Genomic DNA, 25,938 nt, shown 5'->3' on the forward strand with positions numbered 1-25,938 from the left:
TGTCACATCATATTGTTTGGTTACTATTGAGACAAGGCAGAGAACGTCCAACAGATTTAATCTCCGTACAACACAAACATTTCTCAATATTTTTCTCTCTCGAGTAAATCAATTCAATGTCATCTCTAGGGGAGATTAGCCAATATCGGCCAAATCCTTCCTTAAAGCAACCTGGAAACTCATGGATGTCTTTATGATTTGAGTTCATGTGTTTAAGATAACTAGACTACAACCCAGTTGTATCAGTACTATTGATTTTCAATAACTATTGAAATAACTATTCAATAACTATTCAGTACTATTGATTGAGAGTACCCCGGGGTGGAATCGGTCAACCACAGTGTGATTGGCATTTGATGTTCTTCACAAACGATCTTAGAATGGTTAATTTGGCAATCGTACGTAGACACATTAGTCTACTTCTAATGAAAGTATACTTTGCCGGTTACAATCTATTACTACTTGTCTACTAAATTTTTAAGGATGAACAATAGTAAACAATTATCTAAGGTGGGGGGGCAGCAAATATTTTTTGAAATGGTCCAAATAATAAATATTTCAGGCTTTCTGCACCCTACAGTCTCTGTCGTAGGAAAGCAAGCAGCCAGAGGCAATGCGTGAACAGATAGGTGTGGTTGTGCGTTTTAGCAAAATTTCATTTAGGAAAACGGGCACAGGCCTGATCCGGCTTGCAGCCTGGCTGACGTCTCATCTAAGGGGGAGCTGATATTAATGAAATGTAACTTATGCAAGCTTTCCAAAGTAAAGATATTAAGTTAAAGCTTAAATTTCCCAGGAAACTTCGTTAGTTCAACTTATGCATAAGGTGGGCCTTTACTTTTAAGAACTGTGCTTCTCTGCCCAGGGTTCTACGTGATCAAATAACAATATTTGCAGTCAGAGGGCTCGTGTCCTGTTTTTCCATTTGTCACCTGTACAACCTTGAGCGCGGGCTTTCATTTTTCTAAGTCCTGGTTCGTTCTTCATAAAATGAGAGTAGAGTAAGGATTAGTCGTGGGAATTAAATAACATTAATGAGAAGGATGTTTTTGAAAACCCCGTGTAAGTACTCATTCCTGCTATCACATTGCTGGGTGATTGGTTAACATGAGCTATTTTCCTCTCTGTGAACACGTCACAGGCTAATTAACTCTATGTACGTCCCCTAAATGAGAAGGAAGTTCATCCCAGGAGGATCAGCGGTATCATCTAGTTCACTAAAAGAATTAAATTCCCCCTGATCATAAAGTTTAAAGAAATGCACATGTATAGAGGGGGGAAAAAATCCTAAAATAAGGTAAAAAGAGAAAATAAGAGAAGCAGTAGCTGACATACAGGACAACAGGAATTGAAGAAGAAATAGGTGAAAAATTAGAGCGAATAAAAGAAGTAGAAGATGAAACGTAAGTCAAGGAGCAAAACCACAATAGAGCCAACAGTGGGAGTGTGGGAGGAAATAAAATAATAAAGGCGAAGTTAACGAAAGTGGGGCCTGGTTGAAGGTATCAGGGTCTGCAGGTAATGCAGTCAATAGGAAGGTTGCAGGACTGGCTTCATCTGTCCCCTTTCCCGGTGTGACCATTTTACCTCCAATGTTTTAGGTTAGTTCTTACGCTTGAGACCTTCCCATTTGTATCTGTATTTACAGACAGAAAAGACAAGGGCCAGGGCAGCCTTTCAAATAACAGCCCTCGGTTCTATTGGTTCTGCATTTCTAATCCCAGAAAGCTTCCTTGAGAAAAAAAAAAATGATGCGTGTGTGTGTGTGTGCCCTGACTGCGAAATGAGTTAAGATAAATGAAGATTAAATAACAGACTTGTTCATCAGGATTTGGGGTAGACTTAAATTTTCACAGTCCATTTTCTCGCTCCCGCCTGCTCGCTCTCCCGAGCCTCATTCCTGCTTAGACATTCTCCCAACACACATGCACACCCACGCACGCCTGTCAAGCTTTCTCTACCCAGATGGATGCAACGGGCTGGAGTTGGGTGCACCAACGTGTCTTTTATAATCAGCATTCACCGCCTCGGAGCCAGGCAAACGAGCAGGAAATAAAAAGCATACTTCAAAAAAAGCTCGGAGGAATAAACATGCCTGCTTTTCTTCCTGTGGTGACTCATCCTCCCCTACCTTGGGTATCGCATTCACGTGAAGTGCGTATTCAGTTCCACCATCTGACAAACAGAAGGTTCAAAGAAGGACGGTTTTAGGAGAAACAAACAAGAGGATTTTATTCTTATTTCAAAAAGGAGGTATTTAAAATAGGCCGCCTTACCCCCCAACATAGTTATTTTCGATCAGTGAATTAGATGTGGACTTTGTTATACCAGGAAAAAAAATATATTAAAACACACTTAAGACGCTTGGTTAATTTGCGATTTTAGTGGATTTGGAAGTTTATTTTTTTTTTTATTTTTTTTTACTTTTTTTTTTTGAGACAGAGTCTCGCTTTGTTGCCCGGGCTAGAGTGAGTGCCATGGCGTCAGCCTAGCTCACAGCAACCTCAAACTCCTGGGCTCAAGCGATCCTCCTGCCTCAGCCTCCCAAGTAGCTGGGACTACAGGCATGTGCCACCATGCCCGGCTAATTTTTTTGTATATATATATTTTAGTTGTCCATATAATTTCTTTCTATTTTTTTTAGTAGAGACGGGGTCTCGCTCTTGCTCAGGCTGGTCTCGAACTCCTGACCTCGAGCGATCCACCCGCCTCGGCCTCCCAGAGTGCTAGGATTACAGGCGTGAGCCACCGAGCCCGGCCAGGATTTGGAAGTTTATACTTACTGGGAGAGGAAGGACGATTGGATCTTGGGAACAAGTAGGACAGGAACAGTTTGGTAAGAGGAGGGAATTGATTGCTTTGGAGAGAAACCTGGAAAATTCTATGAGACATTGTCTACAGCCCCCCCAAAAACATCTTTTCAGTAAAAAAAAAAATTTGACCAAAATATTAATATTTTCATATATTTTATTTTCTGAGTTTAAAAATGAAAGATACTGTGTTTTGGATACTTCCTAAATATCTAGGGGAAAACTACATATTCTGATGGGAGGACCATTTCTCTTTGCTTTATTTTCAGCAATTCAGTTATTTTTCTATAACGAAAAGCAGAACTTATTAGGCAATTGTCCAGGCCCCAAATCTCTCATCCTAATAAGATAAATCACTCTGTATTCTTCTTTTACAGAACTGCTTTTTTTTTTCTTGAATCCAAACTTACTTAATTCTCTTCCAGCCAAAGAACGAAGATTCCTAGGACTCTGCTTTGAGTCTGTACACTTCCAAAAGGACTGAAATAGTCCATCTAAATTTCTTTATTTTTTAGCCCAGTTGAAGAGAAAGCAAGAAAAAAGACTTAAGTTTTACAGGTTTTCTCCAGAACTCTCTTCTCCCTAGGTCAATTTTGGCTGCAATCACCAAATAAAAGGAGATAACACAGGCATCTGCTTTGACTTTTTAATTTTATTTTTACAGTGGGTTCTCATTTTATCTCTCTTGCCCAACTCACAGGGCAGCGGTTTCCAAACATACCAACACTTTTAACCAGTGCCTAGGGGGTATGAAGACTTGACATAATGGCCTCAATTGTATTGAAATTGGTTATATCTAGATTGCTTTTTAGATAATTATAGATACCTGAATTAATCAAAAACATGCGCTTAAGCTTTGCAGAGCAGCTTGTCAAAGTCTGCTTGCTTAAGAATACCCTGTTTTTGCTCTTTTTTTAAATTCACTACAGAAGAAACACTCTACTATGGTAACATATGATGAAAGTGACACTGATTTAGAATGTAAATATATGCAGGGTGTTTTAAACCGACAGCATTTTGTATGGAAAAGTACTTTAAAAAATAGGCACCATCTTTGAAATTCAATTGACAGAATAAAACAATAACAATCATTCTATTCTAATTTTTTAAAGTATATGTTGAAAGAGGATGTTCACTCAAGAAAATAATTTTTTACTTTATAAGAAGAGAGTGAATATTTTAGTTATGTTTTCATACGTGGCTATAAAATGGAGCTAGTTGAAAAATTGACTTTTCATTAGATCCAATCATATAAAATTGCTGATATTTTACTTTTTAAAAGTTATACACAAGATAATTTTATGTAGTTCAATCTAAAACATATGGCTTCTTCAAAGGGATGACATCGTCCTCCCAAAAGAATACTGTTTTACAATAGCAACTCTTTTGTGTTTGAAATATTTTGGATAGCATTTTAAGTTTTTCCATTATACCAATTGTAATTTATCAGATAAGTATTTGTTCAGGCAATTTCTCAGTGCTATTTTCTGGAAATCAGAAGGAAACATTTGGAATCCATATAGATTTAAGGCTCCAGACTAATGTCCCCGTTTTTGAGATCTTGACTGTAGCTGTGGTTTGCCAAGAAAATTTAATGAGTTTTGTTACTTTTATACACATATGTGTCCACTACCACAATTAAAATGTAAAACGTTTCCTTCACCCACCTTATATTCCTTTAGCCAATGCTTCCATACCCCTAGGGAACTACTGATCTGATTTCTCTCACTACAGATTAATTTTGCCTTGTAGAACTTATAAAAATGATATTACATAGTATGTATCTTTTTGTTCCCGACTCCAGCCAGCATATTTTAGATTCATTCATGTTACTGTATCAGTAGTTTCTTTTTATTGCAATAATACAGTATTCCATTGGGTAACTGTATTGTAATTTGCTTGCCTGTTCACCTGTAGATGAACACACAGGTTGTTACCAGTTTTGGGTTATTATAAATGAAGCTTCTATGAAGACGTGTGTACAAGACTCCACGTTTTCATTTCTCTTGGGTATGTACTTAGGAGTGGAATTGCTTGGTTCTATAGTAAATGCATGTTTAACTTAATAATAAAATTACCCAATTGTTCTTCAAAATAGCAGTAACTTGATTTTTATTTCATAGTCTTTATGTTAATTTTCTTGTTGCTGCTGTAACAAATTACTATAAATTTAGTGATTTTAAACAACATGTATTTATTATAGTATAGTCCTGGGGGTCAGAAAGACAAAATTAGTCTTAGGGCTTGTTGCTTACGGAAGCTCTGAGGACAGAATCCACTTCGTTGCCTTTTTCAGTTTCTAACGGTACCTGCGTGTCTGGGCTCATGATGACTACGCTTTGTTACTTCTGTCTTCACACCACCTCCTGTCTCTTCTGTCTGCCGTGATTACCTTAATTCCACCCGGATAATCCAGGGTGTAGTCTCTTATCTCAATACCCTTGATTTAATCACAACCACCAAGTCCCTTTCGACATATAAGGTGAGAGTCACAGGTTGTGGGGGTTAGAATGTGAATATATTGGTGGACCGTTTTTCAGCCCACTACAGCCTCTGATCTTTGAATTAAATAGTTTCAATCAGAAATACTCATTTAGCTCAAACTCTAAAGTGCACACAAAGTTTTTTGTATCATCTCCCCAGGTTTAATAGGTACTATGAATTGGTGGTTGCCAAGTGCCAGATACTGTGCTAAGGACTTTGTACGTATCTTTAATCTTCACAGCTATCCTGTTACATGGTTTTAGATGTCCCCAGCTTAAGATGAGAAGACCATGCAGACTTTTGCTCAAGGTCCCGGCGTGACAGAGCTGGGGTTTAAACGTGTTGTGGTTTTATTCAAAGTCCGTGCTGTTAACTACCGCGCTTCATGGCATTTATGGTGTTCAGTGGTTTTCATAATCTTTTTTCTGTACAACTCAGCTACATCTCATAGAGACAGCTTTTTAAACTCTATTCGATAGCATTTATCTGTAACCTCCTTAGTACTAGCATTACAGCAGACACTGTCAAGAAAAAAAAAGAATTGGGGTAAATAATCCAGATGGGGAGAGTGGGCAAGTATAAAAATTACAAAAATGCAATACTCAATAAGATACGTGTGCATGAGAGAGAGAAACAGAGTTGGGAGACTTCAAAGGAGAGAGAGAACATTTAGTTTTGTGGGGGGCATGTTGGGTATTAGGAAGACACAGGGTGCTGACCAAGAAAGGCCTCACAGGGTAGATCCAATTCTGAGATAATTTTTTTAGATTCACTGAATGTAAATGTAGATAAATCTAGATACCCTCAAAAGAGGTGTAGCTTGTTATCCTATCACTAGGTCCGTCTTAGCCATCACAACGACTTGGTTTATATTCAGCATAATCTAAGTGGTTACACCATAATCAGAAAGCTACTAGATTTTATTCTTTATAGCAGGATGGTGTCTGTACGTGTTTTCCTGTGTAGACTGCAGATTATTGCCCCAAGATGAGAAACCCAGGAGAATGCAGCAAGATCTAAGTCAAATTTCTGAATCCTTAGATCCTAAGTAATAGTTTTGATGAGTTTAATAGTAAAAATAACAGCTTACTATATGCCAGTTACTGTCCTTAACACTATATACCCCAGACACTGTACTAAGTGTTTAGCTGATTTAATCACAACAACTCTTTGAGACGGGAACCTTTATTATGCCCGTTTTTCCAGATGAAGGAGCTGGACATGTAGATTTATGTGATGTCAGACAGCTGGCGAATGTTTACACTGAGGTTTGAAACTGGGCATTCTGGCTCTTGACACCAAGTACCTAATCATTACATGTTAGTAATTCTAAGAGTGAACTAAGTAGACTGTTGCTCTACATCAGAAACTGTAAGGAGTCCGAAAGCCAGTGCTTTGCTTTGCATGAGCCTTCTTAAGAGACAGTATATTTTTTTCTTAAAATATTAAAACGTGGGCTTTGAACATAAAGAGGATGCAGGATGCTCTAGCAAGCACTTCCAGCATTATGTTGAATAGAAGTGGAGATAGTGGGCAACTTTGTCTGGTTCCAGATCTAAGCGGGAATGTTTTCAATTTTTCCCTATTCAGTATGATATTGGCTGCGGGTTTATCGTATATGGCTTTAATAATTTTAAGGTATGTCCCGTCTATGCCTATTTTGTTAAGAGTTTTTATCATAAAGCTGTGCCGGATTTTGTCAAATGCTTTTTCTGCATCTATTGAGAGAATCATATGGTCTTCGTTCTTGCTTTTATTTATGTGGTGAACAATTACATTTATAGATTTGCGTATGTTGAACCAGCCTTGCATCTCTGGCATAAAGTCCACCTGGTCATGGTGAATTATTTTTTTCATGTGCTGTTGGATTCGATTTACTAAGATTTTGTTGAGTTTTTTTGCATCTATATTCATGAGGGATATTGGTCTGTAGTTTTCTTTTTCTGCTGTGTCCTTTCCTGGCTTTGGTATCAAGGTGATATTGGCTTCGCAGAATGAGTTGGGGAATCCATCCATCTCAGTGTTGTGGAATGATTTCTGTATGACCTGTCCTCTAAGTTATAGAGTTGGCAGAAATGCAGGATAAAGTAGGATCAGGGTCTTATTTTGGTCACTTAAAGGGGATGCAAGTCTGATCAGCTGGGGGGAAGAGACGAATCTGAGAGAGGGATCCTACTGTAGCTTTAGCAGGTGCCAGAAAGCGTCCTGCTTACTTGCATTTTGTGGAGTCCAAACCGCAGAGGAGAGGGCAGCAGAAAGCCTGATTCAGTGTGGGGGTGTCCCAGAGCAGACGGGACCACAGTGCAGCTTCACAGGGTGCAGCTTCCAAACTGCAAAGTCTAGAGAAGTCCCAAGCCCGTCACCACGCCTGAGTGGCAAAGACCATGGCCCAAGGAGGTGCCTGATACCAGGTCCAGAGACAGCCGCTCACAGCCCATGTGCCATAGTGGCAAGGGCTGGTGATCCCAAAGGTGGCTGGTGGTTTTGTGCTGTGACAGGACGTGGCTTCCAAGTCGGGAAACACATCCAGAATCATAGGCTGAGTGACCAAAACGCTTGGCAGTGGCCAGTGTGGACAGAAGACGGCACATGTCTTAGACATTTCTGGTCTGATTCTGGAGACAAGAGCGAGCCTCCCAGAATGTAGCTTATCCTCAGGGAGAGGGAAAAGTGGAAAAACATCAAACAGATTTTTAAAACAAAGAGATTGAGGCACATCTGAAAGTGACTGGGCCACCTTGAATGAGCAAGATTAAGTTTTTGTTTAGAACACACTGGAGAGCTGAGTGAAAACAATTTATAGAAATATAATAAAATATGCGCTTTAGCAAAGCTGACTTTTTCACTGAGAGCTTCATACTCCTAAGAGTGAAGGAAAAGAAAATATGATAAATAAGCTAATGTTGTTGCTAGGCTTGACTGAGACTATTTGTACAAGATTTTAGATTCCTTGTTCCTGGTGTCAGGAATGTTAATGTTAACATAGAGATTAATTGACATTACTCAATTATAGAGATTAATCTTAAAGGTTAAGTGTCCTAAGACACATGAGAAGATTATAAGAGGTTGTGTGTGTGGAAAGTTAGCAGAAAAAAGTACTAATCGCATGTAAAAAACCATTGTTTTCATTTTTTAATCGGCAAAGCCATTGCTAGTGGCAAAACCAAGGTCTCTAAGCTGCATTGCATTTCCTTTCTGATCAGGTCATAGACGTTGTCTTCCATTTCGTTGGGGTAAATTCTCCTTTCCCATCCTGACTATTATAAAATGACAGTTGCCAAATGACAGTGAAAAGGAAAACACTCAGGTTCATCCGTCTTCAAGTCACACAAAACAAGGCGACATTAGGTGTCTGAGTAGCTGTTACTAGCAGCTTGGATATGTGAGTGTCACCGGGCTGTGAGGATCTTCTGAAGTTCATCATTCTGGCACTTGAATGTGAGGTATTTTACTGGGGCTGGGTGGGCAGGAGAAATGCAGACCCGGCTTCTATTTCCTGGTGATGGCAAATCACATTGTCACCCACCTGCCTGAACTGCTGAAACTCTTCGGGAACCTGAGGGAAGAATCCTCGTGTTAGGTGGAAAAGAGTCTTTCCTGCCTCTTAGCAAATCACAGTAAACATGTCAACACATTATGGGATTCGGTATGCTTTTGAATATGTAAACATCTGATGAGAAGATGTTTTTGATCAGAACTTATATGTTGGTTCAATAGGCAGGACTAGTTACCCACTTTGTTTACCTTCAGGTATCTGAGGCAGTTCTACACACACGCTGGGATTTGGGGTCAGCTCCCTGTGAAATGTACGGAAAGACATTTAACACACAGGTTTTTCAGTCTTTCTCCCCAGCCCTAAACCCTAGTATTTTCAAATGGGAGATCCCACCTATAGGGTGGTGCTTAGACCTTCTAAAACAGATACATTATATCCAGTACAAAATGCAGTAAGATTTTTTTTTTCTTTTCCTGGGTGTTTGTAGCACATTTGTGCAAGTTATTAAGAAACTTGTTTTGCTGAATTTTCTTTAGCACATTCTTAGTGTGAGAGAGTAACATTCAATACTCCTGACAAATACTGGGCATCTCTAGTAAGAGTTTTTCTAATTATTGGGTTTGTAGACATTCAGGGGTTGGCAGAAACTGTAAATATTGATAATTTCAGGAATGCAACAATGACTGTGATAAGCCTAATTATAAGAATAAATATTGCAAGTAATTGCAACTAAATAGTAACTATAGCTACACTTACTGAGCGTTTGCTATGTTCCAGGCGTGGTTCACAATGCTTTCCACGTGTTACTTCGTCGATCACAATTCTATGAGGTAGACACTACTTTATACTCACTTTAAAGGTGAGGAAGGTGGAGCCCTGAGGGGTTAACTACTTTGCGCTCGGTGACACGGCTGGTGAGTGGGAAGGCTCTAGTGTGAACACTCTACAGCCAATATTCTCAACCATCAGGCTAATTATATTTCACTTTTAGTCTTTTTTGTTTGTTTGTTTTCCTTTTCTCATTATTCTCCCCAAATTCTCTTTCTCACTCTTCTTCTCTCTGTCCCTATACTATCACCAACCCATTTCTGTCATCGTCGTCTTCTACCCAAGTTGGCTCTCCATGACTGTATCTAGTGCCAAAGATGAAAGGACCTTAGGTTCTCAAAGGCCCAGGGGAGCAGAAGCCAAAGGCAGTGACATACTGGCTGGATGTGGAGGGAACACGGATCGGAGCAGAAGAGTCTGAGACGAAACTCGCCGTCTAGAGCAAGGACTACCCGCTGAGAAAGCAAGGCGGCTGGCAGGGCAGGCTTCTTGCTCTGCACCCTCGCAGACGCTGGGTCAGGTGGCGTGATTTGCATCTGTTGCCCACTCAAGATCCCAATTACAAATATCTTCAAGAAAAACTACCCTCGGATGCCAGCAACATTGATTTATTTGCTCATCAGACATCTGTGCTCTTGCAGGGTGCTAAGACATAGCCTTTGCTCCTGTGCAGTTTGCCATCTGGTGGAGGAGGCTGCAATGAACAGATAGATACACACGGGGAGTGTCCAAGGGTGGAGAAATGAAGGAAGAGTAAGGAGTGCCGGGTGGAGAAGAGATGGGACATTACGCTGGGTACAGAAATGAGCTATTCAGAGCTCCCTTCAAGAAAGACCTCGCTGCCTAGACACAAGGCAGGTGGCCGGATGGTGGTCTTCAGCTTTTGGCTTCGTAGGGTTCGGTCTAGCTTTGGAGGTGGGGACTCCAGGCAGTGACTGCGAAAGGCAGTCTACAAGGATGTGGCCGTCACTCCCCACTGTGAGACCCTAGAACGGGCAGTCTTCGCTCCAGCTCTCTTGGCTGGGCCGGCAGGGACTTGGTCCAGTTGGCATCAGGGTCTGAAGGCGCCTCCCGCCCAGCTCTGCTCCCTCGGCTGTTCCGCACAGGTGTTGCTCCTGCATCAGCATTTGCACGTCCAAAACTCCGTCTCGGCATCTCCATCCTGGGAACCCAGCCCGCAACAGACCTGGTCTAGGTTTGTCGGGGGAGAGGCCGCGGGGGTCCGTCCACCCCAAGGAAGACGTGATGGTCAAGAACTAACCAGGTGATGGGTTGGGTTGGGGGAGGAGCATTCCGGGAGGAATTGGTAGCGCGTGCAAAGGCCTCAAGGAAGGAAGAGGGAGAAGGCCAGTATGTGTGGAGAGTGGCCCTCGCGTGGCTGGGAATGTCGGCAGGGGCATCACGCTAAGGATCTGGATTTTGTCCTAAGTGCAGTCGGAAGCCGCTGAAGAGTTTTAGGCAGGGGAGTGACATTATCAAGTTGGTGGTTTTGTAAAAATCGATATAGCTGCTGTGTAAAAGGCGCATTACAGACTGCCAGCAGAGGGAGAGGAGAAACCAAACAGGAAACAACTTAATTGTCCAGTGGGAGAGAGAATTGTGGCTTGGACCAGGGTGGAGCAGCTGTGAGAACAGAGAATAGGGAATGAATTCAATACGCGTTTTGGAAACGGGCTTTTCTGAGTGCCTCGTTATCATTCTTACAACAGGTTATATGTCTTTATTTTGTTCAGTCTAAAAGACCTGGGAACAGATCTTCCCAATGAAGTAATAGAACCAGACCTCGTTTTAATTCAGTTGGGGACTGGGATAATTTGAAGTTGGACTACAGAAGGTCTCTTGCTTTTAGCCATCACTGATGTTGTTCCAATATTGTGACAACAATAGTGTCACCCTCACCCTACCACCTACCCCCAGTCTTAGATGACTATCCGTTGCCCAGAGCATAAAATTCAAATCTCAGCCTTGTCACGTACAATTCTCTTAAATATGACTCCTTGCCAATCTTATATTCCATTATTCCTCAAAATACACTTTGTTTTTGTGAAAAATTTATATAGCGCTTCAGGGCTGGTAGGATTCTTAAAGCACACGTTCAACTCTAAAAGAGAAATCCAGGGTATATTGTCAAATTAATCTGAAGACCAAAACAGAAATTTGGAAACAATGAAGATGCTGAATCTAAAATAGCACTTTGTGGGCAGGCGCTCGACTGTAGCTTTTGACAATGGACTGAGAGTATGTAACACTTGGGTACTAAACTAGAATTTATTTTTAAACCAAGTACATTTAATAGAAAAAGCATACAATAAACCAAATGTTGATTGTACATCTCCATCCTCATTTCTGTGCCAGGGTTCCGCCTGAAAAGCTCTCCTCTGTCTTCCGAATCCTCATCCTTTTCATCCTTCTAGACCTAGTTCAAATTCAATTTTGTTTACTACCAGGTTCATAGCATGTCTGCTTCCTACCGGTTATTCCCTCATCTTTTACTGAGCAGGTATAATGCATTGACTAGACTGCCGGGATAACAGCAAGGGATTTATTTTCCTAGCTGGGTAATAAATAGGTTTCCGTAGAGCAGGTACTTTGACTCATTCACCTCATCACTCCTGCAGCGTCCAGAAATTTTGTACGTAATGGTTTTGCATATAATAGTTACTTGAACAGTGCAAATCTATTTTAAGCCTCCATGGTTCTTTTTAAAAACTGGTAGAACCATAGGTCCTGGGTACATATTACAGCCTAAGTCAGCCTTTCTCAGATTTCAGAAATGTGGGGATTCCTTCTGAAGGGAAAAGTTGCATTTTCTTCCTTGTATAATCTGCTCTAAAGCCTTACATTAAGTTCTTCATTTTTTTTTGTTGGATGCGTTTTCTATTAAATGTACTTTGTTTAAAAATAAATTCTAGTTTAGTGTCAAAATGTTACACACTCTCAATCCCTTATAAAAAGCTAGAGTCAATTGCCTGCCCACAAAGTGTGCTAGTTTAGATTCAGCATCTTCATTATTTCTAAATTTCTGTTTTGGTATTCAGATTAATTTGACAGTATACCCTGGACTTCTTTTTTTTTTTTTTTTTTTTTGAGCCAGAGTCTGACTCTGTCACCCGGGCTAGAGTGCTGTGGCATCAGCCTAGCTCACAGCAACCTCAGACTCCTGGGCTCAAGCGGTTCTCCTGCCTCAGCCTCCCGAGTAGCTGGGACTACAGGCATGTGCCACCATGCCTGGCTAATTTTTTGTATATATTTTTAGTTGTCCCAATAATTTCTATTTTTAGTAGCGACGGGGTCTTGCTCTTGCTCAGGCTGGTCTCGAATTCCTGAGCTCAAACGATCTGCCCGTGAATTATATTATATAATATTTAATCCCAGAATGCTAGGATTACAGGCGTGAGCCACCATGCCCGGCCTGGACTTGTCTTTTATAGTTGAACGTGTGCTTTAAGAATCCTACCAGGAAGCCTGCAGCATCTTTATAAGTTTTTATTGATTTTTAGGTGCCATTCAACTTTGGTGAATAGCTGAAAAGAGAAGTACGATGCTCGAGACATTTGATTAATTCGGTGATCGGAAGATAGTCTTCTTCCTGAATTTCCAGAATTCTAGAAACTCTTCTAGTTTCAGTAACTACAGAAGAATCATAACATTAATATCTCTCGATTTTCTTTTGTGTTGGTGGAGCAGATGCCTTCATTTTTTTGTGGGTCAGATCCTGTCTGCCAACCTCCAATTTTAGCTGCCGCTACCATATAAGCTCAGACTCATTTTGTGTTGATAACAGCAACTATCCTATGTCTTTCTATTAATACTTTCTTCCTCAGAGCCTTCTACAAAGCTTTGAGAACTTGCTCGTGCATTTGGAAGTGCAGGGATATTAACACCCCCAGGGTGGCCCTCAATCGAAGGAGCCCAAAGGTGTAAGTCCTCCAGCCTCTTGTTCTTCAGGTAGACAGTGCACCAGGCATTCTGCACATTGCTAGGATGTCCTGGGAGACCTGAGCTTGTATCATCTGCAACAGCAACCTTGACTGCAACACCTTACATTGGCTTTTTCTCCTCCCCATTCCTGCTTCCAGAGGTCACCTTTCCTATAAACCACCTCAATCTGAGTCCTCATCTTAGGCTCTGCTTTTAGGGAACCCGCATTAAAACAGGTATGTAGTTGCCTTGTGAGTTTAAGGAATGAACTAACACTAAATTTATTTAACAACAGGACTGCATTCGTGGTTCTGTTGGAAATGTAGGAACGAGGAAAATTGACAAAGGATCTCCCTTCGTTGAGCTCACATTGGTGTGCACATCACAATCCAGTTCTCAGAGTTTTTCCATAACGAGGGAACTTATATTTGACTTGTAAAAAGGCAGAGTAGCTGGGATTTGAATGAGGATTGGACAGAAAGATCCAGAGCTTGGGTCACTCCCTGAGGTAGAGGAGCCTAAACTGGATCCTCATACAAAGAGCAGCAGGAAGCCCGCGTTCTCTGGAAGGGAGAAAGTCACAGCTGCAGTTTATTAAGACTTTGATATGGGAGGGCGCCAAACACACGCTTTGCCTCTGTCACCATTGTTCATAAGGATCAAGCCTAGTTAATAAATAGTCACTGAATACATAGTTGCTAATCTGTGTACAGGTGGAATTTAAGTCCTAGTTCTACTGCTTACTTGGCACGTGTAATTTAAACACTTTGTATTCATTTCCACATCACTAAATAAGGAGGATAACAATGTTGACCCTGCAAGATTGTTGTGCAGCATAAATGAGGTATTACAAGGGAAAAGCACATTTTAAATTTAAAAGCAAATATGAATATCAATTGTGGGGTCAGGGGTGCACATGAGTGAATCTATTGACGTCCTTGATGATGACACTGTAAATCTAAACACAAGCGAAACAAGAAAACTGGCCTTTCAGAAACGACCACGTAACCGTATTCTTTTAATTTGCAGACAGCGGTGGGCAGGTCTGCGGCTCACTGATGTTAAACAGCGTGGTGACATCACTGTGCACATTTTCTTTCTTTTCCCCCCTGTGTGTTTGAGAATCCCAAATTAAAAAAAAAAAAAAAAGAAAGAAAAAAAAACAGGCTCCCTATGAGTCATTGTCCTCAGAACTATCAAGCAAACAAATGAGTATTTCATAGACTTAACGTGACAATGAATTACACATCCAAAACAGGTTGTGCGTGTGGTTCAGCAAAACAAAATTAAGAGTCATGCTAGGGAAGGACATCGCCGCGTAATTAGGAATCATCATAATCAAATAGGAGGAATTGGCACATCTGCTTCCCAGGCTGTTGCTCCGACTGTGCGCCCTGGCGTTCTGCAAAGCTGTCTGTGCACAAATATTTACATAATCTCCTCCCAGCACCACTCCAGAAGCAGTTGTGTTTTATCACTTTTCCTCCCTTGGGTTATTGTTTCTTCCCATCTCTACTCCTGGTGAAGGAGGGATCACTTGATTTTTTTTTTTTAAGGATTTTTTTTTTTTTCTTCAAGAGAAGTTTAGAGGAAAATCTTGGAACCTGAGAAATTTCTAAAATGGCGATGAGATGGAAGCAGTACTTTTCATTCCGTAAGTTTTTCTAAAAATTAAAAAAAAAGAAAAAGAAAAATGCACGCAACCCAGCTGTAGCTTGGGCAAAGCGGAGACAGAGATGGAGGTTGGAGAGAAGGGACCACGCAGGGTTGGAGAGTGACGAGGGACAAAAGTCACATTAGACGCAGGGGGACAGCAGGGCCTCGCAGGAGGGACACCCCACCCCCACCACCCCAGCCTCGCCACGTGCTTTAGTAATTAAAGGTTAAAAGGTCTTCTATATAAACATTGCTTGAGGAAGTCTTTCACTTTTAGTCACTTTATAATTCTGGTAGTTTCCTTTATCTTAAGAGGATCTAAAGCAGCGGTCCCCAACCTTTTTGGCACCAGGGACCGGTTTCATGGAAGACAATTGATCCACAGGTAGGGGGTGAGGGGGGATGGTTTTGGGATGATTCAAGCACATTGCATGTATTGTGCACTTTATTTCTATTGTTATTGCATTGCAGTATATAATGAAATAATTATGCAAACCTCTCTGCTGCTGATGATCTGTATTTGCAGCCTCTCCCCAGCACTAGCATCACTACCTCAGCCCCACCTCGGATCATCGGGCATTAATTAGAGTCTCATAAGGAGCCGCAACCTAGATCCCGCGCATGCGCAGTTTGCAGCAGGGCTCCTGCTCCCGTGAGAATCTAACGCCATGGCTGATCTGACAGGAGGCGGAGCTCAGGCGGTGATGCGAGCGACGGGGAGCGGCTGTAAATAGGGATGTAGCTTCCCGGGCTCACCCGCCGCGCCCTCCCTGCTGTGCCACCCGGTCCCTAACAGGCCACAGAGCAGCACTGGTCAGGGCCTGGGGGTTTGGGGGCTGCAGATCTAAAGGATCGCTCCAGTTTGGATGTTTCATTTTACATCGTTGAAACTAAAATATATTTTAAAATGATACATATCTTATGCTTTTAAAATCCAATTTAAAAAACTGTGCATCTTCTCTATTTTCCAAGCGTTGTTTTGCTTACAGATGTGCACAGGTATCCCGTTTTTATTATTGTAAGTTTGACTCGTAACATCTAAATCACAACAGGAAAGATATGTGATAATATTAATATTTTTTAGGGCCTTTCAATGTGGAAGCCATATTTTTCCCATCGTAATATAAACCCATTGTCTCTGATGCGGACTTATGTTGATATATCCTGGTGACTTTGGGATTTGTGCAATTGAGCGTGGAAGTTGCTTTCATAACCAAGTAAGTGGATGGTTTACACGGGGGAAAGGTGCGTTCATTTTTCCTTCCAAAAGCATTAGAGAGGGGCAACTTTTCAACGATTTGCAAATATGAAAAGAGAAAGTATTCTAAAAAGAAACAGGCAAGAAATCTTGCTTGATTAAACCCTTCACCCTTTCATTAATATGCAAATTATGAAGTATTGATAGCTACCAGTTGTGTGTTGTTGGTTATGTGTATATAAAAATGCTAGATTGTAAGCGGGCAATTTGTGTAAGGTGCTTATTTTTAACTTTTTTAGAGAACTTTACATAGTTTGATTTTAGAGTATAAATCACTTCCCTTCAGTGAAATCACCTGTTATAGTATATCATACTGAATTATAAGAATCTCTTCAAATAATATTAAAATGTCTTTCCCTTTCACTCTGCCATCCTTAGAGCATTGGCTTTTGTTCTCTTGTTGTGTCCTCATGGGCCCCAGGTGGCTGCTGTGGCTCCACCAATCACACCATGCAAGGTCAAAAGTGAGAATGGAGCTACGTTTGGTGGCACCGTCTGCGGAGGGCCCATTTCTGCTCCTTTCTACTCTCCTTTGTCTCCGTATCTGTCTTACCCTCCTCATCCTCCACTCTCCTCCTCCCTTCGCTTTTCGAGGTGAGCTGATGAAGGCTCCAAATCTGTAAATGGGATCACTGGACTCTTACATTTTGCCCATGGAAGAGTCTGGAAACATAAGTACTCAGAATGATCCCATGAGTCAGATTTGAGAATACAAAGCATTTGTGCAGTATTTGATTCATAGTAGTCTTGTACTAATGACTCATTCAGTCTTTTATAACTTTGAGAGTTTATCTAGACAGAATATATTTGATGCACATAGACATCCGGGGATATTTTAAAAACCCTTGTATATGTGGGATGTGGTATAGTATGTGTGTTTGGGTGTGTATGTGTGTGCGTGTTTCTCTACACATCATATTGTAATTATCGTCACCTCTATCTCTACTTTAATTTACTCTGAAAATATGTAATGCCTACTTCAAACGTGAGAGGCAGTGATGCGTGGTAGAAAGAGATCTTTGTTGGGAGTTTAGTGTTTGTGTCCTGAGACCTCAACTTCTCACCTGTAAAGTGAGGAAATTAGACCACAGAAAATCTTAGTCCACACTTAAGGAACAATTGCCATGTGCCAGAAACAGTTGTAGGTGTTGGTGAGAAAAAGAGGCAGGTTCTCGGGTGAAGCTTATGATATTATCTGAAGAAGAGTCAATTCATGAGCAGTTACAGTAAATTATTAAAAGTCTGTTTTAGGAAATACATGGAGTACTAGGATGCATTTATCTTTCTCCAGAGGAAGTCAGGGAAAACTTCTTGGAGTAAATTATGTCAAGATGGAAACAGAGACCAATCAGTAGCAGTAAGACAGAGGTGCAGAGGATTGTTTAAAATAAAAATCTGATGGTATAAAAATTCTATTATTGGGTAATTTCAACTGAATTTATGTGATATAAACAGCTCAAAGAATAGGATTACTTATCTTTTAGAAATGTGGAACTTTGGGCTTCATCTGTAATGATAGATCCTTAATTATTCTTAATTTCCTGGTGTGTTTTTCTTCTTAAGAGCTCCCTCTGGGCCTGTTAGTTCAGAAAAGGGATGTTGGTAATTTGAGCTTACACAATTGAAGTAACAGAATTTTCAAGCTGGAAAGAACCTGAACATTTGTTCAGTCCAGCCCTCTTATTTTGCAGAATGTTTTTTTTAATCATGAGAAATTAAGCAATGCGTCTACTAAGTTCTCATAGCTGGCTAGTGGTTCCATTTGCACTAGATGTTGTTTCTGACCCCTGGTTTCGTGGTGGGTGGTTCAGCTATCTTGGGCTGTCTTTTCACAACATCAGGATAAATAAATGCACATTGCTAGTATTTTATATCCAAGGACCAGGAGAAGAAAATTATAAAAAGGAGTAAAGGTGTAGAAGTAGAATGGGATAGGTTTTTTTGTTTGTTTGGTTTTGTTTTTGGTTTTCTGGTTAGTATAATAGTTTCACCATTGTGACAGTTACCAATCTCTGTAAAGTTAAAAAAAAATGGATCTCTTCACTATTGCCTTTTTAAGGATACATTTTGGTGTTAATTATACACCTGTGCTAGTATTTTAATTGAGAAAGAAATGCTATTTTAACCCAGAACAGTTAATATGAATGTAACTTTCTCTTTTTCCTAGTGACATCTATTTTTATCTTACTATCTCTTAAGTTACAGATTACTTTATAGATTCTTTTATCTATTTGGTTGGCCAAATATGATAGTGGCTTGCACACTAAGAACCAGGTGACATAAAAAAAAAAAGAACAACAATAAATATGATAGTGGCTACGAGTTCAGGATCTGGCATAAAAATTCTTGATTAATTCTGGACTCAGTATTTGCAAGTTGTGTGACCTTAGGCAAGTGATATAACTACTCTTTATAATCCTACTTCTCTATTTGTAAAATGGAGATGACATTGTAATGAGGATTTGGAGAGAGAGGGCATGTAAAATATTTAGCCTAAGCCTAAAAAAGTGTTCACTGTATGTCAGCTGTTATTATTGTTATGATTCATACAAAGTTAAATTCTCAGTAACAATAATGGTTGGAGGTGGTCTTGAGAAACACAGCTTGCAGAAGTACTTGTCAAAGCAAATAAAAAACAAACGTTTGCATTTGTAGATTTCAGCAAGCCCGGTTTGATACTGAGGTTACCACGGCTGTTGCTGGAATCCAGATTTAGCATCCGGGTTTTGGCTGCCAGATGATCGAAGCCGAGAGCCAATGTTGTTTAAGTGGCCCCGCATGATTCCTGGGAGTGTCCGGAATGTGAGGAGACGCAGTGTGTGTTACTGTTGCAAATCTCTCTTCCTGCCAGGAATGACATTATCCGGATAGCTTGGCGCAGCCTGGTCATCCCACCCTCCTGGCAGCAGGACAGCTGTGAGACAGAAACAAACAGCCTGGACCTGGCAGAACAAGCCCCCGGGGAGTGTGGGAAGCGGGTGCAGGGAGCTTGTGGGGAGACGGGAACAGGGAAGAAGGCTGGGTGAGGATGTTGTTGGACAAAAACTGGAATATGGGATTCCAGTTAGAAAGACGAGATAATATTTCTGAGATATCAAGTTTTTCTTGGTATTTTCGTTCCCACTGTCCCTTTTCCTAAATTAATTCTCCTCCCTCTGTTTTCTTGCTGACTGAAGCTCATTGCTCTATGCCAGAGGGACAGATGACAGTGACGATCAGATGCCACCCGCCCTTCCTCCACTCTGTCCCCATGGAGACACACCCTGTCACTGAGGAAGCCCCTCTGACTGTAGACGCAGGCTAGAAAAAGTCACAGGATCGGCTGAAGCTGTTTGATCACTCCAGGGACCTTCTGCTGCAGGAGAAATTTTACCAGTTAGAGCAAAATAAATAGTATGAAATTTGTGCACATCTGAGCTTGAGGATGATACTCAAATATGAAACATACACATAGTCTATATATTTTTCCTCTTCTCTTGAATTTCCAGATTCTGTCTGCTATAGACGGAATGTTTGTGTCCCCCTAAAATTTCCTGTGTTGAAATCTCGACCCCCCAAGGTGAGGGTATTTGGAAAGGGGTCATGAGGGCATTCGTGAGGGTGGAGCCCTCGTGAATGAGATCAGTGCCCTTCTAGAAGAGACGAGAGGAGCTCCCTCGCCCTTTCTGCCACCTGAGAGCACGGTGGGAAGACGGCGTCTATGAACCAGGAAGTAGGTTTTCACCAGACTCTGAGCCTGCTGGTACCTTGACCTTATGCTTCCCAGCCTTCCAAGTGATAAGAAATAAATTTGTATTGTTCGTGAGCTACTCAGTCTATGGTATTCTGTCATAGAAGCCTGCATGGACCAAGATACTATCCAAAGTAGAAATCGGGTAGAATACTTTAAGACAGATTCATAGTTTGTGAACGAGGAAGTTTCTTACGAGGGTTTAATTGCTGTTCTCTGTAATCCTGCCAACGTTGGTGCAACCTAGCTCCCTGCGAGAACAGCCATGACATGAAACCCCAGATCTTTCTTGCTGAACTGAGCTAAACCTCTAACTGAGGTTTAGGTGGATCTTGGTGCTCATTTGTTCAACAAACATGTATGGAGCACCGATTACGGCTTGGTACGGAGGGTTTACTGCAGGGAGCCTGTGTGGTCTGGGGGGAGGGACTGTTTGCAAGAAGATAAGCTAAGATTCTACGTGAAATAGTACAGCACAGTTCTCATAAGTGATTTTTGCATAAGGTCATTTAATTATAGACAAGTGGAAATTGGATAATCCGTAATTTCCTCTCTGAACCACCATTCTCGTTCCCTAAATAGCTCTGGAGAAGGCCAACACGTTGAGCACACTGGGCACGTGTGTTCTCATTGGTCGATCCGGCTTGCTCGTTCCAAGTGGAAGACCTCACCTCTCAATTACTCACTTAACATTCCAGTACATTTCGGGAACAGCTGATGGTTTTGGAAGCTGCCAAGCAGATGGATGAATAGAAACTGACTTAGCAGATCTAGAAAAGCCGCAACCTAAGCCTACCCGTGAGAAGTGCTGAAAGCTGGAGGGTAGGTTGACAGTCTGGTGAGAAGTTCTAATGCCTCCTCATTCCCACTCTTTCCCAAGCGGAATCCTGGAAATTCACTCCTTGAACAAAAAAGGTCCTTCTCCCCTCTGGAGTTTATCAGGCACAGGTAGGAGAGAGATGGCATAATACAAGTGGGGAAAATGTGATAGTCTACATTTTAAAGTATGAGACCCTTAGAACCCCTTTCCGTGTTTAACATCCAGAGCACTGGAGGCCAAATTTATATTCCTAAGGGCAGGAGATTGTAGGATTCGTCTCCAGGGAAATACAGTCCATGAAAACAGTCTTAGGGATAGTGTGTCGGTCATGCAGACCTTCCGGGACGGTGGGAGGAGGGTGATGCCTGTACGTGAGGCCGTGGCATGAAGGAGCAGAATCTCCATCTGTAGCATCGGGTCCTTAGGAAAAATCGGGAAACAGCACAGTAAACATGTTATTATTACAATAGAGATAATAGAAGATGCTGCTAAAGTATTTGAGAATCCATTTTCCCTCTCCTATCAAGGATTTAGAGTGGAGTAGGAAAATGATAAACGTGCATTACTTCCTACAAAATTAGAAAATTTTTCGATAGATTGGTAGAGCACCATGGAGTCATACATATCCGGGTTTAATGTGTAGCTTCTCCACCTACGAGCTTTGCAACCTTGGTCATGTTGCTTAGATTTTTTTGAACTTCAATTTTTATCTTGACAAATGGAAATATATCAAGCCCACAGTTAAGCATTCAAAAATGATACCTAGGGTTATTTTAAATACTAAATGAAATAATGTATTTAAGTACATTAGAATAGTACTCAATAAAGATTCATACTATTATGAAAAGACTTTTTGAAAGATAGGAAGAAAAATCAACTCAGAGTAAGGACAGGAATAAATATTTGGCTCTGGGTGCAAAGACACACGCACACACATGCGCACACACATACATACGCACACACACACACACACACACACACATGCACACGCAGAGTATATAAACAGAACGGGAGGTGAGGGCAGGGTAAGCACAGAAAAGTTTCCAAGGAGCAGTAACATTTGTCCGTTGTGTTCTTTATTCATCTTAAGAGAAACAGATGAAAAGAAACAATGGCAATTCTAGTGAGAAAAAAGAGACAAATGCATTAAATTAATCTTTTGCTGACTCACCTTAATTCCTTTGTGGGACAAGGTGTCATACAAATAAATCCAAAGGATTTATTATCTACGATGTGCAAAACCTTGGCTAGGCACTAGTTTCAATTGTAAAACTACATGGCTGTTACATTTAATAGAAGTCCTCTCATTTACATGCTTTCACTTGATTTTTGTAATTGCCCTTTAAAACACATACACTAGTCCTTTGCAGCTGGTTTTGTTAGGAGGTGAGACATGGGGAAGAGAGGTGAAAACTGTAAAAGTTGCTTCAGCATTTAGCACAGCAATGGAAGCAGACAGGCAATAATTTGGTGATAGGTAACTCTTTTTATAACTCAATGTGGGAATTTTCTATTAATTTTTGGTGAGAAGCATACTTGCCAGATAAACTTAACTACTAATATTACCTGGTCTGCATATTCTGTCCTGTAAAAAAAAAAAAATTTTTTTCCCAGGGAGACTAAAATTGGTTAGTAGAGATACAATCAGAGCACAGTTATGAGATGATCTCAATGGCTGATGTCGTTAAATTACGGTGCCACGATATCCCCCATCGCACGCTGAGGCAGTATTTGCCAGCCCACCAAAGTGCCCTGTCAGCTGGGCAAGGCACCTTTACCCCTGGGTGTTGCCGAAATTGCCATCAGAAGTGTTTTCTGACTTCCTGCCCACCGTCTGCCCGCACTTAACTGGTCAACTATATTTCAATACAGTTGGGGAGGTTAGAGCCTTCTTTTACATTAAATCACACGCCAGGCATGTGTTCCCAATGAGTATTACATATTTGAAGTTAAAATCTGAAAACTCAGTTTTTGCAAGGATTAAAAATGAGTCATGTGTCCATATGGTTTTCTAATATGTTTATAAGTACATTAAAAAAAAACACCCAATAATTGACTAAAATGAACTTGACTTCATTTTGATAAGAATAAAGCTAAAGACGATTAATCTATTGGATTAAACAAATATGGCGCCGGGGGCATAGGTGCCCGTGTCAGAACATAGACCACACCGCCTGTAATGCCCTTTATGATATCGTGTGTACATTTCAGACACGACCAAATCCTTTTCATCACCACCCTGATGGTGGAAGCTTTGTTTGTCTTAGCTAGTGGAAATGTCACTTCAACAAAACCCAGAGAATTTTTAAAAAATACCCACATGCTTAGAAAGCAGAAAATAGCAAAATGTGGGAAAAAAAGTCATCTTTGCAAGGAAAGGTCAGCAGAAACATATGGATCTCAAGTGAAATTAAAATAAGGTTTCTGTGCATACTAGATGCTGTGGCAGATAGTGGGGCCACAGGCCAGACAGAAGGTGCCCCAGGCCCCAGGCTGCTTGCTTGCTTCTGCTCGGCTGAAGACTTCATCCAACATTATTGTGGTGATAACACTTGTTATACATCCTCTGGGTCCTCAGACTCAAAATCGTCCTGCAGTAGACCTCATCCAGGAAACCTAAAGGCCAGCCATATTTCACCATCTCTTAAGTTTCAGTGATTATGAAACAGCCATCTGTACATGTCTAGAAGCATATTTTTATTTGGGTTACTATTCAGTAATGTACAGACCATCGACTCTTCAATTCTCTAATGTGTCTATTTACAAAAAAAGATCCATAGGAAATTGTTCTGTGGTTGTATTTTTAAATTCCAATTTTATTTGGTTGAAATGCATAGAAGAATCCATAGGAAATTGTTCTGTGGTTGTATTTTTAAATTCCTATTTTATTTAGTTGAAATGCATAGAAGAATTCATTCCTATTAAATAGGAAGACAATAAATTATATGAGGTAATACATAACATGTTTATTGACAAATATTTGACTATCTTATCTCATCGAAAGCAAACTTCCCATGTGCTTAGCATTGGAGACCACACGGAAGGATTCTTCGTAGGGTTCTGCTTTCCTGAAGCTTTTCATCTAAATCGTGCCTTTTTACTCTTGTGTAATATCGATATATTACCTATCAATTTGTATCTATCGGATTCGTTTATCACCAACCAGATTCCAAGGAGGGAGAGAGTGAGTTAGGTGCCATAAAAGTAGCTTTGAAATTAAGCCATGGCTGACAGTCCCTCCCAAACCTGTGATGCTACATGGTGGAAATATCTGATGCTAAACCACCTGCAACAGAAACCTTTTGCTTTTACACATTTATTCTTTGGGATTAAGGCAAATACGTGGTTACTGTTGGTCGCCGTAAGGATTGGGTAGAAGGAAATAGTAATACATTGGATATTTATGTCATACGTATATTAGTGTGCATGGATTTTTCTTAACATTTTTTTTTCTTATGAGAAAAGCTTGAAGACCTCGTTTAGAGCAAGAAATACAGGAGTGGGCGCTTTAGTGGGAGCAGGGGACGAGGTGGTGAGAGGGAGAACGGGGAGTGGAAGTGGATGTTCGTAGACAGTTGAGTATTGTTGTTCAGTGATTGACTATTTCAGTCACTTTTCTAGTAGCAAATAGTTGGAAAACATTCAAATTGGATAATTTAATTTAGAGGCTATTTATAAAGGCTGAGGCAGGGTCAGGCGCAGTGGCTCACGCCTGTGATCCTAGCACTCTGGGAGGCCGAGGCGGGAGGATCGCTCGAGGTCAGGAGTTTGAGACCAGCCTGAGCAAGAGCGAGACCACGTCTCTACTAAAAATAGAAAGAAATGATTTGGACAGCTAAAAATATATATAGAAAAAAAAATTAGCCGGGCATGGTGGTGCATGCCTGTAGTCCCAGCCACTCGGGAGGCTGAGGCAGGAGGATGGCTTGAGCCCAGGAGTTTGAGGTTGCTGTGAGCGAGGCTGACACCATGGCACTCTAGCCCGGGCAACAGAGTGAGACTCGTGTTTTTTTTTTTTTTGAGACAAAGGGCTGAGGAAGGAATAGGTCAGGAAGGAGTAGATTCCAGAAGCAGAGGGCTGTGCAGAGAGGGCTGCCTGGTAGAGGCTGCCCTTTGCTGAGTGAGAGGACAGCCAGGCTGGGCAGACCCTGAGGACGAAGGAAGGGTTGGTGGGAGGAAGACTACACACAGCAGCCCTCAAAACACTTGCACTTAGATCCCTGCTCTCAAACACTCTAGCTAAGCCTTGTGCACGTCATTTGAGTCTCTCGGCCTCAGTTTTCTCACCCAAAACAGATAATAGCTTTTTCAGAAAGTAGTTTGGAGAATCAGATACCATCATTTGTGTAAAAGATCCAAACACAGAGCTCTGGAGAGAAGAAAGTATAAAGAAATGTTTACTCTGAAGAGATGCGAAAGTCCAAGGCACAGGATAAGGGAAAGGGTGGCCGTATTTTTCAGAGGCGGGTCCTAAGGCAGATGCACAGAACGTTATTAATCTGCATATATATGATCACAGACAGATGTTTTAGAGACAGGTTTCAATCTGTTATTAAATTAGCATAATTAGGAAGAGAAGGGGGGACAGAGAGGAAAAAGAAAAATACCAAAAAAAAAAAAAAATACCCCAAACTTTTCTTTGAATCATCAGAATCAAGAACATGAAATGCAGGTATAATCATGGGGTCCATCTCTCTCATACGCTGTGAATGGAACAGCTCATAGCTTTTAGGAAGGGAGCGATTGCAAATATTTTGTCGCATTTCTTCAGAAATGTATTTCATACTCATAGACATTTTTCATCTCTACTGTAAAATCTCTTATTAGACCACAACAAGTAGACTTAAGAACAACTTGTGCCTTGTCTCCCCGGGGAACTAGCTTTCGGTTTAAATCCCCGCATATCGTTATGGATAAAGAATGTCAATCCACTTT

This window comes from Eulemur rufifrons, chromosome 13, assembly GCF_041146395.1.
Source record: "Eulemur rufifrons isolate Redbay chromosome 13, OSU_ERuf_1, whole genome shotgun sequence".
NCBI classification, from domain to species: domain Eukaryota; kingdom Metazoa; phylum Chordata; class Mammalia; order Primates; family Lemuridae; genus Eulemur; species Eulemur rufifrons.